This window comes from Pteropus medius, unplaced genomic scaffold (genome assembly GCF_902729225.1).
Source record: "Pteropus medius unplaced genomic scaffold, Ma_sr-lr_union100, whole genome shotgun sequence".
NCBI classification, from domain to species: domain Eukaryota; kingdom Metazoa; phylum Chordata; class Mammalia; order Chiroptera; family Pteropodidae; genus Pteropus; species Pteropus medius.
The window spans coordinates 19,918,058-19,937,633 of NW_024352787.1; the positions used below are offsets into that span (position 1 = coordinate 19,918,058).

The 19,576-nt window shown below is 36.2% G+C and overlaps 1 protein-coding gene and 1 long non-coding RNA gene across 7 annotated transcripts in view; one reads left to right on the top strand and one right to left on the bottom strand.

Moving 5' to 3' along the window:
* STARD3NL (STARD3 N-terminal like) overlaps positions 1–9,985 on the bottom strand; it is a 56,498-nt gene extending 46,513 nt beyond the window's left edge. For 2 of the 5 annotated variants that reach the window (XM_039849529.1, XM_039849525.1), the window contains exon 1: positions 9,799–9,984. The gene's annotated coding sequence lies outside the window, so the exon portion shown is untranslated. Of the gene's footprint in view, positions 1–8,538; positions 8,569–9,602; positions 9,753–9,798 lie in introns of those variants that run through there. The other 3 variants (XM_039849527.1, XM_039849526.1, XM_039849528.1) reach the window with 3 other exon arrangements.
* A 151-nt stretch (positions 9,986–10,136) lies between these two features.
* The window catches only part of LOC120591591 (uncharacterized), an 80,079-nt gene continuing 70,639 nt past the window's right edge, over positions 10,137–19,576 (top strand). For both annotated transcript variants that reach the window (XR_005649924.1, XR_005649923.1), the window contains exon 1: positions 10,137–10,398. This is a non-coding gene — a long non-coding RNA (uncharacterized LOC120591591). The remainder of the gene's footprint in view (positions 10,399–19,576) is intronic.

The following is a 19,576-nucleotide window of genomic DNA, read 5'->3' on the forward strand; positions in this document are numbered from 1 at the left end:
AACTTCCACTTAGTTGAGGAGAGAGATATATAAGTATTACATGAGAGTGACTGAAGAGAGGAAAGAAATTAAGTGTATACTCTTAACAATAATGATGTTACTTGGTCTAGGGGAAGATGACCCAGCTGGATAGAGGAAGGACATTTAACAGTGTATATTTGTTCCCCCATAGATTCTAGGTTGGCAAAATGTCAGCATGCCTCGGAGTGGCCGAAGTTATATTCGGTGGTATATACTGTTAGCTCACCAACCCTGAAGGGGTTGATAACTTGGTAGCCAGTACTGTCACCATGTGATGTTATGTCACCAGTACTGTCTGAGTCAGATGGCTGGCAAGTTATAGCTACATTCAAAATAATCCTCTGAAGATGGGCACTGGAGAACAAGAATATTATCTGTTTCTCATCTTTTTTAGAAACTGCTATCTGTGGCCCAAAATAACTTGGGAACACAGGATCACTATAGCTACCTTCTTCCACAGTCTATTGTTTCTCTTCAACTTCTGATTCTCTTCCTAGCAGACCTCTTCTGGTGATTAAACTGATATTGTATTTTTTTTTTTCCTTTCTCAGCTTCAGCTCTAACTTCTACATTCAAATTTCTCCACAGTTCACCTAGAAACTTTGTCTTAATTTTCCAGGTCACAGAAGCTATATATAACTCTATTTTTCCTTCATGTGTCAAAGTCATTTCCACTAGTGTAAAAGATAACTGATTTATTTGGTTGCTGACTGCCCATCATTTTCCAGAACTTTTTTCTGTTCCCACAGAACAAAATGTACTTTCAGGTTTCCTAAAAAATCACAATAGATCAGTTATAAAATACCTGATGGTTTATGGAGTTACCACTATTCTTCCTAGTTTTGACCTCATTAGCACTGTGAACCATCAGCAGATGGTAATTCAAAGGAATCATGTTGCCCCTTAGTGCACATATTCTCTTGAATATTTAAAGCTTCCTCTTAGAAATCTCTTGCCACTTTTAGCAATGATGGAGTCAATAATCATATTATTATCTAGACAGATAATCCCTCAATTCAGAAACCTGAAATATTTTATAACGCATACGAAGACATCTCTGTACCATGTAACACCACTTCTTCAGTACTCACTACAAGCAATTTTCAAACACATGCTCTCAATTCTTGAGACTGACAGTCCTATTGATCTAGAACTGAAAATCATGAATATCTCAAGCTATTTTCTTCATCTTTTTAAAGACTAGAATTAAGAATGTGTTCATTTTACAAAATTCTAGCCTTCCCCCGCCCTGAGACCTATCTTCACTATATGAGAAAACAGAAGCTAAATTCTAAGTAGCCAGCCTATGAGTAGACAGCAAAGCTGGGTTTCTTTTTCATTCAACAACACAAGACTTCTTCTCTGAACGGGGAGAGATAAGGGTTCCTCCAAGTGTCACTCTAGTTGACAGAGCCATCTTCTACTCACTACTCTTTTAGCGGCTATAGCTGGTAGAAGTGGCACACTAATAGCAATGCTAGGTTAGATGTAACATCAACTGCCTCTGGAGTTTTCCAAGGCTAACTTTCGATTTCACAAACTAGAGCAAGTCAATAAAAGGGAATGTCATTCTCACCTTTGCCCAAGAGTATCTACCAACAGGCAGAAGTTACGTATGTTATCTCCTATACTCTGATATACAAGGATGGCATACAGTTCCTAAAAAAATTACTAATCTCTACCATGCATGAAGGTTTGAGGTCCAAAACTTGGTGAATGAGTCAATCTCAAAATCTTGATGCCTACATTTAAAAAACGTCAGTATCCTTTCCTGTTTTCATCAGACTTCTTAGGCAGTCACACATGAAACCAGACCCTCAACTAATCAGATAACTTTATCAATTTAGCTTGTGCTTCAGAAAAAAGAATCACATAAACAAGGATTACTAATTAAGACTCAATGTAACTACAGGTTAATATACCCAGAAAACAGATTATGAATTATAGCTTAATTATGAGAATGGGCTCAGAGCACACATTACAGCAGCAAAGGATATTACAAAAGTAGTAGAATTTTTTTAAACTCACAAGGTTCTCAATAGAGGTTTGAAACTAGCTCCATTCTCAAAAAATTTGCTCTCAAATTATTTAACAAGAGATAAGCAATTACAAAATTAAAAAGGAAATGATAAGAATGACTTAAAATACAGATATTGACATATATGTACTACCTGTAAATACATCAAAAATGTTTAAGGTAAGAAAAATTAAGCAATAATAACCAGTAAGATCTTATTTAGAGTTTTTATCATTAACACAGTGTATTAAATTTGATTCTGATGCTGGTTCCATTTTCAAGACACTCCAAAATGGTGACTATGTCATTTCCCCTAATATCTCTCATTGGTCTTTCCCAATCACCATTCATTCACATTATTGCAATAATTCAGTCTCATTCATCTCCAAAACATCTAAAATGAAAACTGGAATGAATCACTTCGTCCCTCTACTCAAAACTCCATTTCTTGCATATCCAGTGCTCTAGCTGTACTAACCTATCTCTTGTTCCCCTGTACAGAAGGAGGTTTCACCATTGTCCTAATAATGCCTCTGCCTGGGGTGCCTTTTCTTCCAACCAGCAAACAATTAACAGCAATAGCAAGCCTATTCATTGTTCGAGGAAGCTTAACTATCATTTCCAAATGAAATCTTCTCTGATATTGGTATAATACATGAGCCATATATCTTCCTTTAAAAGTACCTCTTATCTTTCATATATATTTCACATATTACATGTCTTTTTCTCATTGGTATACCACAAGTTCCTAGAAGACACTTCTATATCTATAGTACCTAGGGAAATGTCTGGCCATGTGTTTGTTAGGCATTCACTTGATACAATTCATGAATTACAAATAACATCATATAAACTTATGTAGTCTAAGTACTTGCTAACTAAAGTCAGACAAGTTTACACATATGTTTGGAGTTTCAATATACTATATTAACTAAACCAAGAATATTTAATCTCCAATTACCATAATTGCTAATGGAATTAATAAAAATGACCCAATTCCCCCAAATTAATTAATATTTTTGTCCAATATATTTTGAATGCACTTAGTGGAGTCACTCTAACAACACATTATATAAATTGGTACAAATATATGGAAAAAAAGAAAGAAACCTCTATATGAGTGGGAACCTATTCAACCCAAATGAATTAACAGATGTGTATTACATATAGATCACAAGTAAAACTCTATGCTAGCAGCTGAGGGGAAAAGTAAGATGGAAAATATACCGTCTTTATCCTCAAGTAGAATATAGTTTTATAAAGGAAGTAAAATGGTTATATAAATAATTAGAAATCAAAGCCCGACATAATTATAATACACACAAGGTTAAACTTTAAGTTCTTGTGACCAGAAAAGGCTTCATGAAAAAGCTGGCCTAACAGAAACTATATGACTTTGAAAGAAATGAAAAGGTAACATACTTCAGAGAAAGAGGTGGACCAGAGCCAACTAAAAACAGGAGGAGAATCTAGTGAGGAGAGCCTAGGATGCTGCTAAACATCCCACAATGCAAAGGACAGCCCTCACAACAAAGAAGTATCCGGCCCAAAATGGCAATAGTGCTGAGGACGAACATATTCTGAGAAGTGAGTCACCAACAGTCTGGAAGAGGCCACACATGAGGGAGTGTCAGGAAGTGCACCTAGACAGAAGTGTGTGGACAGAGTACAAGGGCCATGGAAAGTCAGGATAAGAGTGTGAGCTCACTTTTCACACGAAGAGCAGGAGCATGCCTGATGGCGCATGATAGCTCAACTAAAGAGGCTGGAATGCTGAGGACAAGGAAAATACTCCGAAGGCCAGCAGCAGTCCATCTGCTACTAAAACATAGGCAGAAAGCCTGGACATTCAAAGAGAGTTAAACCCATACTCAACTGGTTACTGGCTGTCAACAAAGTAAGATATGATTATGGTTTGCTTCTCCAGGATACAGCCACTGAATTCCAGAATTCAGTGTTTTCTTTATGTTCCATAAAATATGTACTAAACATCTGGACAAGTAGAGGTGATGGGAAAAATAGTTACGAATGATACGGCCGAAGGACATAAAAGTACAGAACTTTCAAATTGAGTCTACACTGAGCAGAAGAGCATTGAAAGTTCAAAGTATGGATGGCCATCTTTAATTCAGACTTTCTTGGCTTAAAAGAAAGCAAGACAACCACTTCTAGCCTATAAGCTCCACCCCACCCATCCTCATTACCAAAGCCTTCTAAGAAGGGAAACTTCTGCCCTCCACACAGAATCTACCTCATTTCCTCCATCAAATGAATATATACATCTACATGTCACATTACTGCAAAGTCTACACACATAAAAAAACTGCAAACTGAGGGCCCAGGACCAAATGTTCTCTATACAGAGGCGGTAGTATTTTATCAGTCTATTGGCTTAAATTATTAACCAATATTAAAAGTTGAAAGTTTTCCACATAAATAAAATCCAGATTTCTAGCTTCTCTTGAAAAATAGGCAATTCTGGCAATATTCCCCAGTTCATCAGTTTGCCACCCAGCCACCTCACTTACAGCCCTGCTTTGTCCCTGTTGGTAATTGTTCTGTTTCTTGGTTTACACGGGTTGTTGGATCACTAATAGTTGGTGCCCAGTCTGAGTTGGTTGTGTTAGGCCAGGATTCACAGACAGCACTGCCTGGTTTCAAATCTAGTATTACTGCTGAGTATCTGTGTATAACCTTAGACAAGTTACTTAAGTTCTCTATGCCTCAGCTTCTTCTAAAAAATGAAGGTAATAATATAACTTATCGAGAAAGTTGTTGTGAGGAATAAATTAGTTTAAATAAGGCAGTGGTTCTCAAGGTGTCAGGGGCAGAGGAGACATTTTTGGTTGTCACACTTGGGGAGGTGCCACTGGTATCTAGCGGGTAGAGCCCAGACATGCTGCTAAACATCCTACAATGCGAAGGACAGCTCTACAACAAAGAAGTACCCAGTCCAAAATGTCGATAGTGCTGAGGATGAGCAACCTGGACATAAAGCATTTAGAACAGCACCTGGCACAGAGGAAGCTCTTTGTAAATGTTCGTTATTATCAATAATGCCCCAAACAAGGCCTGGCTGGTATTTCCACCTCAGCTGGAGAAACATCTAATAGCTCAAGAGCTCCCTGTATTATCTTTGATGAATTTAACTACCACAGTAATAGGAAAATGTACTTAAAACTTCCTAGTTCTACATCATTAATTCGACAAGCAAGTGGTTAATTCAAAAAAAAAAAAAAATTGAGGATATATTTTACTGGAAAAAGAAAAAGCAAACAAGAATATACTTTCATGAGCAATAATGCACAATATTTGAAAAGTATACTGTTCTGGAAAATATGAAACATGGAAATCTGTGATTACCACAACTTAAAAGGTAAAATTCCTCCAAACTCCAAGTTTAATATAATGAGGATGCCCACAGGTCTCAAGAGATATTTTTTGGAAAACCATGACAAGAGGGAAAGTAGAAGAATTTTAAACTAAAGAGCTTACCAAACCTGATACTACCCTGATGCCTGCCCAGGAAAATCTAGGAGGCTTAAACAGCTCAGTCAGAGATCCTTGGTGAGAGGTCCTGCTTTGAACTTAAGTCACCACAAGAGAGATGTATCTTCCAAATCCAGGTCCACTCACAAGAAAAACAAGCGAAATAATCCAGAAATGCCTGAGCTGTGCTAATATACTTGTCAGAGGCTGTCAGGAATTCTGATGTCAGACATCAGACCCAATGACAACCTGCACAAGCTTTTGCTATTGTGAATCAGGAGTACTGACCAGGCTTCTTAGCCCAGCATTGCAGGGGCTCCTGGCTAGTCTCTCTGGGCCTCAGTTTTCTCATCTTTAATAATAGAAAGTGAAATTGTTGTTACTTTTTTCTGACACCATAAACACAGAGAACATTCATTTTTATTTGCGATGATAGCCCTTCAACATTTACAATCCAAAGATTTGAGTTCCTCTCAAGGGATCCCTTGGGTAACTGTAGAAGTCAGACTCTTAAATGAAACAGGAAAAAGTTCTGTTGGATTAAAGCCAAAAAAAGCATACCAATGCTTCTCTCAAAGATGAGTAATAAAAGTGTAAATAAAACTAAAGGGCTCTACAAGCTACAAAAATGTTGCATGTATAACAAGAATTGTCTCTCTTAAGCTCAAGCTGACACTGATTTGAACACCTATGTGTAAAATAGTACATTACCAAAGATATCAAAATTGGTAAACTGCATCACAGAGAAAGACTCCCAAAGTGCTTTGAAAGGAAGGCTTCCATTAAAGAGACAAAGGAAATCTCCCTCAAGAAATCAGCAAAGATATACGCAGAAGGACAGGTAGAACTTTAGCTGGATTTGTCTATCCAGAAGGCATTCTAGGCTGTAGGAAGACCACAACAATGGCACAGCAATGGAAGTTGGAAAGCCCAGGAGTCCCGTTTGAGGCTCTGTGCTAATGGCAGAAGGAGGGCACTATAATTTGAGGACAAATTATGACAGCTTGGATCTTCAGAACCTGGATTCTATAGCATGAACAATCTTAAAGGACAGAGATACTAAGTCGAAATATCCAGTAGATGGCTGAAACAGCAAAAGATCTCTTTTGCCTAAATTTAAACATCTTTCAACATTTAAGAAAGAAGGTGTTAATTCCCATAACATTATTCTAATTTGACTAATGAAAAAGACAATCCCCATTAAGTTATAGGAGAGTCAAAAACACCAGAGAGTAAATTAAGCTATTTGTTAGTTTATTATTATTCATCTATCATATCCCAACCATAATAAATAAAATATAACTTATAAACTGATTTTTACTTATTTTTTTAAATGATAATATATTGCTAAGAAAATGATATTATGTCCCCCTGAGCTGACTCAAGGGCTTCCTCAATCATAGGAAGAAACTCCGCTTGCTGACAGAAACTATGAGAAAACTCTAGGTAATATTCCCACACTTGTAAGTATAAGCTTAAAGCTGGGAAAACAGTAACGACTTTTAAATGTCCTTTCAAAGATTCCTGAAACTAAAACTTAAATTTTAATGTCATTTTGAAATCACTTTCTACTAATGGAAACCAAAGATTCATCTAGAAAGTTTATAACTACTTATGGTTGATAAAAGAGAATAAGAAAACAAAGGATTAATTTAGCCTCCAAAGCAGCACTGTGTCATCTTTTTAAAATTACTTGGTATGAGTTTATGGACAGTAAATTCATGATGTCGAATACTATATTTATATATACTCAGAAACCACATGATGAAACTTTCATGAAGTACACCAGAAAAAACATAAAGCTGAAAATCAGCAAGGGGAGAATTTGGTGTCAGTCATGTCTTGAAAATCACTAAACATTTATTAGCCTCCGCAGCCCCAGCTTTAAACCAGGAGGACTGAATCATGATCTCTACCATGCCATTTCATAAAATATGATTTGAAATAATAGAGGTTTGTAGCTGCTTTTACATACTCAGGGAAGTAGTGAAGTAGCATGGATTAGACATTGGGGCAGGCTAATTAGAGTTCAAATCTAGGCTCCTTCAGTACTAGCTGGGTGGCCTTCAGTGTAAGCTTCCTTTTCCATCAAGAAGAGATATTTACCTTTGCAATATGTTAGAAGGATTAGAAGGTATGTAATGCACCTGGCACATTGTAGGCACTAAGTAAGAAAAGTTGAAATGAAAAACAGTAATCCACTTGACAGTGCAGTTTCTTAGAACTCAGTTTGGAGAAGAGCAGGGATTGACTGCCAGTCCTTTCCAATGGGCAAGCACATAAAGATAATACTGCAGAGGGCTTATGGTTGGAAGTAGGGAGAATAAAAGCAAGAAGTTGAAGACAAGCTTAGAGTCCTACACATAATAACAACGAACAGGAAGGAAACATCATGGGACACAATGCTTGAGGGAAGACACCTTTTTCACTAAGAAAGAGGACCACTGGTGAAAAAAATATAGTGAATTACTGCAACGATTTCATAATCAAAATAAAGCAGAGAGCTGGTTAGCGTTTATGAGGGTCACTAAAGAAAACAAAGAGTGCTTTGGTAATGTACAAATCCTATTTCCTTTACCTGTCTGCAATTCTTACAGGGCATTCAGATGATCCTGTTCCTGTCCACCTCTTGAGTGTCATCTCTTATCACTGCTCCCCCATCTCCCTCTCCCCTAGGTTCACTTCACTCCAGCCACATCCCTTCTCTTCTACCCTTGGGGCATGCCAAGCTCATTTTTCCTTTAGCTCTGTTGCACTGTTACATCTACCTGGAAATTTCTGGCAGATCTTGCCATTCCAAACATCCAGGTCTCACCCAAACTGTCACTTCTTCAAGGAAGTCTTCCCTGATCACCACACTAAATTCTCCCCTACACTCAGTTATACTCTATCTAGCCCTTTACTCTGTAATATTTTTTCTACTATTTATCATTATCTAAAATTGTCATTTTTGTTTAAATGTTTATCGTATCTCCACCAAAATGTAAGGTGTCTGAGGGCAGAAACCTTACCTAAATTTTTCAGCACTCAGTCCCCAACACCTAAAACAAAGTGTGGCATAAATCAGACACTCATCAGATATACTTGTCCAAATAATAAATTCAAATGGTAACGATTACCATCCTTCTGTGAACATAAATGAGAAAAAGTACCTGGAAATGCTTTAATTTCTTTAATGCAGTTTTACGCAATCATGCAGTCTTAAAAAGGCCGATGTTTGGAACAGCAAGATTTAAAGAGAATGAATTATTCCAGATAATATAAAATATATATGTATACACTTATTATACATTACACATATTTTATGAGCATGTATTATGTCCCGCCTTATTAGAATCCATAAATAAAACAACAGTACCATAAGTTGTTTTGTTTTGTGAGATACTGCTCCTAGAAGGAGAGGATGTATGAGCAGATTGTATATAGATGAGAATTGTCTTTCAGAACCCTTCTCAACAAGAATTCTGAGATAAACAAAATGAATTTCAGTATATTTGAGAAGTTAAATCTGATACTTTGTTACTTTGCTAAACTTATCCAAACTATTAATGAGTCAAGTGATGAATTCAGTGATTCCATCTGTGAAACAGAAGACAAATGACATGGTGAACAACTGGCATATTAATGGAATGGTAAGAGAAATTCCACAATGTTAACCCATGTGGGAACTAAAAAGAAAAAAAAAAAATCCTTTCTAATCTTAAACCAAAAGTAAGCATGCTACTGAGATTTCAAAATACTTCCAGGAGTGGGCAAATCAGTGAACTGAAACCATAGTCAGAACATTTACGACTTGTGCTTTAATATTTTAATTGTTTTGTTTTGAAACAGCTTTTTTTGATGAATAAGAGGTCGCTTATACTTGGTCCGTATAACCCATGAATCACCTAGTGCCTATTCTCGGTCACTCTGGAGGACCCACGGCACCAGCATGAGGCTGGACTCCACCGAGGACTCCTCGGGGTCCGTAGAGTGAAGGAAGAGAGACCTCATCCCTGGGATTCAGCATCCCCTGAATCCCAGCTCAAGCCGTGGATCAAAAGGTGCTAATCATTTTGCAACTTCACTTTTGTACCTTTGATAAATACAGCTTGCCTAGCCCCGCCTCCTCCTCTCCGTAGGACGTCGCAGAACGCAACAAACAGAATCAGATGCTCGAGTTCTGGCCTCCGTTAGCGGGTGTAGAGCCCTGAAAGTCCCGTGCAAGTCATTTGACCCAGGTGACTCAGTTTTCAAATCTGTCAAACAGGGTGATGAGAAATCCAACCTACCTCATCGGGTAGTTCCGAGCCAGCCACCCTAATCTGGCTCCAGAACAACAGCTCCGTGGTCGCGCCCACGGGGCCCTACCGAGCGGAAGGGAGGGCTCAGCAGGGCGGGACCTGGGATCAAGCCTGGTAGGCGACGCGGGCCGTTCCCGAACCTCCTCGAGTACCCGGCCCGTGACGTCAGCACGCTGACGTAGACGCGCAGAAGCCGCATCTCGCCCTAGGGACCAAAGACCTGGATGGGGCCTCAGAGCCCCTGTAGTAGAGCCAGTGATTGGTGAATGAATCTGTCAATCATCTAGTGCCCAGTACGCGACGCCGGGAGGCGGGGAGGCGGGAGAGGACGGGTTGGCCTGCCCTAAGGAGAGGGCGGAAATCTGGAACTCCGTCTAAGAGCGCGCAGCTGGGGTTGGGCTTAGCTGTGTCTGTTCTACACCATTTTATTAAGAGGCCTCTTCCTCTTAGCGGATGATTCTGCGTCTTCCGCCTTTCTCCAGGATTCTGGTGGGGATTTAGGCTCCCGCTTGTGGACAGCAATCATTTCAGGACTGGATTTCAGAGCCCCTGGGTACCTCGCACTGAACACCTCCCAGGAATGAAAAAGTAGGAAATTCCATTTCTCTGTTCAAAGGTCATCTCCGTTTTGAATTCTCCGCAAGTTCCCCAGACCTATTTAGGAGACCCTTTCTCTGCGCTGCTATTAAATAACTGTTACCTTGATCTTCATAGTAATCACATTTAATTGCATTTGTGTATGTTTCTCCACGAGATTAGACATCTTTTAATTATGCTAATTCAAATTATCTTCGTAGTTTAATTAAAAATTTTCCCAATTGATACTACAGTTATATTCTTCAAATACCTAAAGAAATAGATGGTCATACAGTGAAAAGTCTCCGCTTCCAGTTCCTCAGGCACTCAGTTTGCCTGTTGGAGGCAGCTAGTGTTGTTGACTTCTTGGCTATTGTAGAGACATTCTAAGTGATATTATTAATTTTAAATTACACATAACCATAAATTCACATATTACAAATTAGGTTAAAATCTTGCTCAGGCACTAATTGCAAATTCAGTCCATATATGATGACTTTTGTTTCCTGTTCATTTACATATGTATAGATGTAACTTTTTTTTCCAATCAACATTATATAGTTGTGACCTTTCTGTATCCGTATGCAAATTAACCTTATTCTTTTAAAATACTGCACGGTAGCCTTCAGAACCAATAGATATAATTTATGATTCACTTACCCTCAGACATGTAGTTTCTTTTTCTTTCTTTCGAGAGTTGCTACCTTCAATATAAGTGTATGTTGTACACTTATATTGTACCTAAATGCAAATGTACCTAAATGCAAATGTTCTCCAAGGTAGAGATAGAGATACTAACAAGGTAGAGATACTAACAAGTGAATGTGCTGGATAGAGTATGCACATTCTAAATAGTAGTAGATTTCCTTCCTTTGCTCCTCTAAGTAGCTATTACAACTTACATTTCTACCCCAAATGTATGAGCTACTCTTCTCCTGCACCCTAGCGAAAACTGATACAATTTAAAAATTTTTCCAAATTGATAGATGTGAAAATATTTAAAGGGATAGGGTATGTACAAAAGAAGTGTATGTTTTGGATAACAGTCAATAAACCTGTGTAACTACTTCTTAGATCAAGATTTTAAATGTTTTAAATGTTTACCAGCAATATAGAAACTCTCTTCATGCTTGGTCTTAGTCAGTCGTTGCTCCCCTACACAAAAATAGCCACTATTCTAAATTTTACCACCAAATTTTTTTTTGCCTGTGTTTGAACCCTTATAAATGGCCACACGTAGTAGGTACTCTTGTGTGGCTCTTTTTGCTCAATAATATATCTGTAAGATTGAGCATAGTAGTAGTTTATTTATGTTCATGTTTGTATATAATCTAAAATTTCTTTAGTCAAATACTGCTTAACATCAGGTTGGTTAGAGTTTGGGGTGACTACAAATAATACCGCTATGAGTATTTTTGTACCTGCCTATTGGTGTATGTAGTTACACATTTGATTTTGGTATATAACTAAGAGTGTTATTACTTGCCACAAGATATGTATGTATTCAGTGTTAGTAAATACTGCCAAATAGTTATTTGGTTTACCAATTTATCACCCACTAGCAGTGAATGAAAATTCCAGTTGCTCCACATCTTTGCCAATACTTGATATTCTAAGTTTTGTCTTATGTTTATCTTTATTATTTGTTTTTTGTTTTCAACTTTGAGACAAACTAAATATACAAAAAGTTGTGTATGTTTGAATATATACATATACCTGTGACACTATCACCACAAATAAGGTAATGAACATATCCATTATCACCAAAAGATTTCTTGTGTCCTTAAGCATTTTTTTTTTTTGTGGTTAGAACACATAGCATGAGATTTACCTTCTTAAAAAGTTTTTAAGTGCACAACACCCTATTAACTACGAGCTCTATGTTGTACAGCAGACCTCTAGAACTTGTATGTAACTGTAACTTTGTCACCATTGAAAAACTCATCATTTTCCCCTCCCCCATTCTCTGGCAACCAGCATTCTATTCTCTGTATCTATGAGTTTACTATTTTAGATACCTCATATAAGTGGAATTATACAGTATTTGTTCTGCGACTGACTTAGTTCTAGGCATAATGTTTTCTATAGTCTCACAGTGACTCCTGCTCTTCCTCCCTCATAATCCCATGGGTGCCTCAAGTTAGATTGGCTTCCCGTGTCTTCCCTTCAGATGGTCAGAGCCATGAGAGAGTCACAGGGAGGGTAACAGGCACCATTAAGACTGTGAGTCACTCTTTCCTCATCTCCATGTGCAGCCTGACCTAGCCCTCATTTGAACTTCCCTGGGCCCAGCACCTGAGCTCCTAAATTTCTCCGCCCCCTCAAGATTTAGGCTCTGGGGCCCAGGTGGTAGACGAGATGCTTTAGCCCTAGTTTTGTATGATAGAAATCCCAGGGGATTATCTAGACAAGATAGATTCTGTAAAGAAAAAGTAGTGATTGAACAAAGTGAAGTGATGTCAGAGTAAAAATAATGTCTCTGGTTGTGCAACTGATCTCTCACATGTCATAAGCAATTAGAACTAGATAATGTCATTTGTCACCCAATTAAATTAAAAAGGCCAGAAATGCATAGATTAGCACTTTAATTTTTGCTTCAGTCAAAGCAGTTATTACTTCGATAAAAAGACATTTAAAATGAAAAGTGAATTTTGATAAAAATGTAGCTGTCTCGATAATACTCACTTCTTTTTAAATGCTTAAAAAAATGCATGTTTCAGATCCATCCATGATGTCACAAATGGTAGGATTTCCTTCTTTTATAAGGCTGAATAACATTCTATTGTATACATCTACCACATTTTTTTTATCTGTCTGTTGATGCTAATTTGGGTTGGTTCCAAATTGTCTAGTGTGAATCATGCTATGTTGCAATAAATACGGCAGTGCAGATCCTCATTTTAATATTTTTGGATATATACCTGAGAGTGGAATTAATGGATCATATTAGAATTACTGATAGAATAAATAGAAAATATGAACAGACTAATAAATAAGGACATTGAAACAGTAATGAAAAACCTCTGAATAAAGAAAAGACCAGGGCCCAATGGCTTCACTGGTCAATTCTACCAAACATTTAAAGAATTAACACCAGTCTTTCTAAAACTTTCAAAAAACTGAAGAGAAGGCAACACTTCCAAACTCATTTTAAAGGCCTCTATTACCGTGACACAAAAATCAGAAAAAGATACTCCAAGAAAAGAAAATTACAAGTCCATGTCTCTGATTAACGTAGATGGAAAACACTTAACAATAGTTATAGAAACCATAATTCAATAGCACATTAAAGGAATTATAAACCATAATAAATGGAATTTATCCCTGGGGTACCAGGATGGTTCAATGTACACAAATCAATAAATGTGATACAGCACATTAATAGAATGAAAGATAAAAATTACATCATCATCTCAACAGATGCACAAAAAGCACTTGACAATTTTCAACATTGCTTCATGATAAAAATTCAACAAATTAGGTGTAGACAGAATGTACCTCAACATTCTGATGAAGATCATAAATGACAAGCCCACAGCTAACATCATACTCAGTGGTGAAAAGCTTACAGTTTTTCCTCTAGAGTCAGAAACGAGAAGGGTGCCCACTCTTACTACTTGTAGTTGACATAGTATTGGAAGTCCTAACCAGAGCAATTAAGCAAGAAAAATAAATAAAAGGCATTCAGATTGGAAAGGAAGAAGTAAAAGTGTCTGTTTGCAGATGACATGATCTTATATATAGAAAAACCTGAAAATTACACACACACACACACACACGTGCATACACACGTATACACCTGTTAGGATGAGTAAACAAAAAAGTTGCAGGATACAAAGTCAACATAAAAAAAATCAGTTGCATTTCTATATACTAACAATCAGCTACCCCAAAATGAAATTAGGAAAACAGTCTAATTTACAATAGCACCAAAAACAATGAAATATTTAGGAATAAACTTAACTAAGGAGGTGAAAGATTTATACACTGAAAACTACATTACAGTGTGTTGTGGCACGAATGATTCTGAGACCCACGGAGCCAATTGAGATTAATTAGGAGCTTTTATTAGCCGGCCAGCGACTGACTCTTTACCACGCAGGGTTAGAGGAGATCAGCCCCGAGCTTACAGAGGAGGCAGCTTATAAAGCCTCCTACTACATCCTTGAATAAGCAGATTACAAGAAGCAGAAGTTAGTCGTTAACGTTTTGTACAAAGATAAATGTATCCGGGGAACTCTCATATCAAACAGGGCCTAGTAGACAGTTTTATTATTTTCACCTTGGAATGTTGCACTTCTCCTGGGGCTGGCGCCTGGAGATATCACCTCCCTGTGACTGAGTTACTGCTTGCACCTGGAGATACTGCCTCCCTGAAACTGGAGAATTTCCACTTTTACAAGTGAAAAAAATAAAACAGATAAATTGAAAAACATCTTGGGTTCATGGATTGGAATACTTAATATTGTTAAAATGTCCATACTACCCAAATCAATCTACATATTCAATGTTATTTCCATCAAAATAGAAATGGCATTATTTCACAGAAATAGGAAAACGATTCTCAGTTTCATATGGGACAGCAAGAGATCCAGAATAGCCCAAGAAAAGTTGAGAAGAACAAAGATGGATGCATCGCACGTTATTTCAAAATCTATTACAAAGCTACCATAGTTAAAGCATTATGATACTGCCATAAAGACAGAAATATAGACCAATAGAACAAAATAGAGAGCTCAGAAATAAAGCCATATATATACAGGAAACTGATCTTCAACAACAATGCCAAAAATACACAATGGGGAAAAGATAGTTTCTTCAACAAATGATGTTGAGAAAACTAGATATCCATGTGTAAAAAGGTGTCATGGAAATGATACCAAAATTAAAAATAGGTAGGACTACATCAAACTAAAAATCTTTACAGTAAAGGAAAAAAAATCAACAGAGTAAAATAGCAACCTAAAAATGGGAGAAAATATTTGCAAACCCCATATCTAATAAGACATTAATTTTCAAAGAATATAAGAAACTCCTACAACTTTTTATCAAAAACTAAACTAAACAAAAACCAAAAGAAACAAAAACAAAAAACCCCCCCCAAACAACCCAAATAAAAAATAGGCAAAGAACTTGAACAGATGTTTCTCCAAAGAAGACATACAAATAGACAACAAGGTACATGAAAAAGTGCTTAACATCACAATCATCAGAGAAATACAAATCAAAACCACCATGAGAAAGCACCTCACACAAAGTTGAGAAGGTTATTAACAAAAAAATAACAAGTGTTAGCAGGGATGTGGAGAAATTAGAACCCTTGTATTGTTGGTGGGAATGTAAAATGGTATAGTGACTATGCAAAGCAGTATGGAGATTTTTTGTGATGTTATGCATTTTGATGTGTATATAGGGGTATAACATTGTGGATTTAATTTGCATTTCCTAGATGACAGAAAGAGTTTAGTACCTTTTCATATGTATGTATGTCATTTGGATATTCTCTCATGAAATGACCATTCAAGTCTTTTGCCCATTTTAAAATTAGGTTATCTGTCTTTTTCTTCTTGATATCTTGGAAGTTTTTCTATATTCTAGATTTCTTTGTCAAATATATGTAGTGTGGATATTTTCTTATGCTATGTCTTTTTCATTGCAAATGAATTTTGACTTTTTAGTCTACTACAAATTAATACTTTTTGTAGTTTCTGGACAATGCAAAGATTTTAGAACACTTTCATGTACCTAATTCCTGAATTTTGTGCAGTTGTCACATATTTTAATTCTATTTAATTATTTTAAAATATGACAAAATATTTTATGTTATATAGACAATATTCGTTTGGGTGTATTTATGTATTTATGTTTTGCTTTGCTTTTCATTACTTTTTGCATTACCAGGATGACATTTGAAATTATTTCATTGTTTATTAAGTTTTAGAGCATATCTATTGGTGACAAAAATCTCTACCAGACTATCTAGGCTGAGATAATCTGAGCTATCTTTCCTGCCTGCTTTGTATACTCTCAGATGCAACTGTTTTCTTTTCAGATTTAATCCAGCATTTTGGTTATTCATGGTGAGAATTTGGGTCTAATACCAGACCTTCAAGTATAGCTTAAAAGGATTGAGCATATTGTGAATATTATTTTAGTATACCTTATCCTAGAATAGTACACCACAAAAAAAATATTTGGAATGATATTGGTGAAAAAGGCAATATAGGCAGTTCCAGTGGCCTATCCCTCCACAGAGACACTGAAAAATTAAGCAGAAACTGTCAGAATCAACTTTGTGAGAAGTCTGGAAAAACAGACGAAGATTTACCACAACCGAGCAAGTGTTGAATCAATATAAAGGCAACTTTATAACTGCAGAAGAGTTTGCAAGTATTTTTACTTGCCTTTGATCAGCCCCTTCTCAGACTTTGCAGTGATCTATACATGGCAGCCTATGTTCCCAGTACAGGAACCTGGTCCCTGAATTAGGAAGGAACAGAGCAGAAATAAAAAGGTATCCAAATTGGAAAGGAAGAAGTAAAATTACAAATATTCACAGATAATATAACTCTCTCTATATATATAATCCCAAATAATCTATATATTAAAAAAACTCTACTAGAGCTAATAAATGAATTTAGCAAAGTTGTAAGTACAAGATCATCACAAAAAATATCAATTGTATTTCTATACACCAGCAATGAACAATATGAAAATGGAATTAAGAAAATAATTCCATTTATACTGGCATAAATGAACCATCTAGGAATAAATTTAACCAATGATGTGAAAGACTTGTATACTGAAAACTATAAGACATTACTGAAAGAGATTTAAGAAAATCTAAATAAATGGAATGACATCCCATGCTCATAGATTGAAAAACTTAATATTATTTCGATGACAATGCTTCACAAAGCCTTCTATTGATTCAGTGCAATCTCTACCAAAAATTCAATAGCCTTTTTTTTCAGCAAGGGAAAAGCTGATTCTCAAATTCATGTGGGATTTCAAGATGCCCCAGATAGCCAAAAAAAAAAAATCTTGAAAAAGAAAAAATTGCAGAATTCATACTTCTTGATTTTAAAACTTACAACAAAGCTACAGTAATTAAGACAGTGTGGTACTGAAATAAACACACATATAGATCAGCGGAATAGAATTGAGAATCTAGAAATAAACCCAAACGTCTATGGCCAACTGATTTTCAACAAAGATTCCAAAACCATTAAGTAGAGTAAAAAATAGTCTCTTCAACAAATTATGCTGGGACAACTGGACATATATATGTGCAAAAGAATAAAATTAGACCCCTACTTCACTCCATATATAAACATTATCTTAAAGGGGGCTAATAACCTAAATATAAGAGCTAAAACCATAAAACTCTTAGAAGAAAATATAAGGGTAAATCTTTATGTCCTTAGATTTGACAATGGATTCTGACATATGACAACTAAAGGACAAGCAACAACAAAAATAGATACATTAGACCATCAAAATTAAAAACTTTTACGCATCAAAAAACAGTATCAAGGACGTGAAAAAACAACCTACAGAATGGGAGGAAATATTGCAAACCATGTATCTGATAAGTGTCTAGTATCCAGATTACTAAGAACCCCCACAACTCAGCAACAAAAACAATCAAATCAGAAAATGAGTAAAGGACTTGAATAGACACTTATTCAAAGAAGATACACAAATACATAATAAGACATGAAAAGATGGTCAACATCATTAATTATTAGGGAAATTAAATTCAAAACCACAATGAAGTACCAATTCACACTCACTAAAATGACAGAACAAAACAAAACAATCTTCAAAAAATTGGAAAATAAAGTATTAGCAAGGATGTGGAGAAATTGGAACCCTTGTCCATTATTGATGAAAATGCAAAATATGTAAAATGGTGCAGCTGCTGTGGAAGACATTTTGGCAATTCCTCAAAAAGGTATAAATGATATGACCCAGAATTTCAATTTATAGATGTATACACACAAAAAATAGGTAGTCAAACAAATATATGTACATGCACGTTCATAGCAGCACCATGAACATAGCTGAAAGATGGAAACAGCCAAAATGACCATCAATGAATGAACAGATAAGTATAATGCGATACATACATACAATGGAATATAATTCAGCCATAACAAGGAATAAAGTACTGAAAGATTATACTAAGTGAAAGAGTCAGGCATAAAAGGTCACATATTGTATGATACCATTTATATGAAGTATCCAGAATAGATAAATCCATAGAGACAATGCACATTGATGCTAATTAGGAGGAGGAGGAGAATAAGGATGGGATGAGAGCAAGCACTTAAGGGATGAGGTTTTCCTTTGGGGTGTTAAAAATGTTTTATAACTTTTTAGAGGTGGTGGGTGCACACATTTGGAATGCACTAAACACCACTGAGTTGTTCACTTTAAAATGGTCAATTTCATGTTATGTGACTTTCACTTCAATTTAAAAAATAAGAACTCAATTAACCACCCATACCCAAAAGAAAAATGTTCAAATGAGATTTCTTCTTCTTGGACTTGAGGTAGTGGAGAGACCTATAGCTACTGTAAACATGAAAGAATTATCTAAATTATGTGAAACATTGCTTACGCTATGTAAATGTAAAATAGGAAATTAATATGGAAAATCCTGTCACTGTGTGCCCATCTCCTCCTCCCACTTTCAATTAGGACTAGCTACACCTTTTTTCTGCCTCAGATTAGGTGCTTAGAAATATTCGTTGAATGATGATGCATTTTACAATACTCATGCAAAAACAATGTTCCCATCTAATCCATCTTCTATACTGCCACTAGTTAGTCCATATGAGATGTGATGAAAGCCTAAAGACTTGAAATAGATATGTTTATAATGGAAATCTGTAATATACATTAGCGTGGGTTGGAAAGGAGTGACAAATATGTAAGCTTTTAAGAGATAGAATTGACAGGACTTGACATTTAACTTTATTTGGGAAAATAAAGGAGTAAGGAAAGAAAGGGTGATTGATTAGAGAGTTTGGCCATTAACTTAAATCCGGAATTCAGGAGGAAAGCTCGATTGGACAGGGACTGTAATATAGACTTACTTTTGAACATTTTGTGTTTGAAATCTTGTGGTTTATTTGGAAGTGCGTGTTTAGTAGGCATCTAGATTATAAACCTGGAGAGTTTA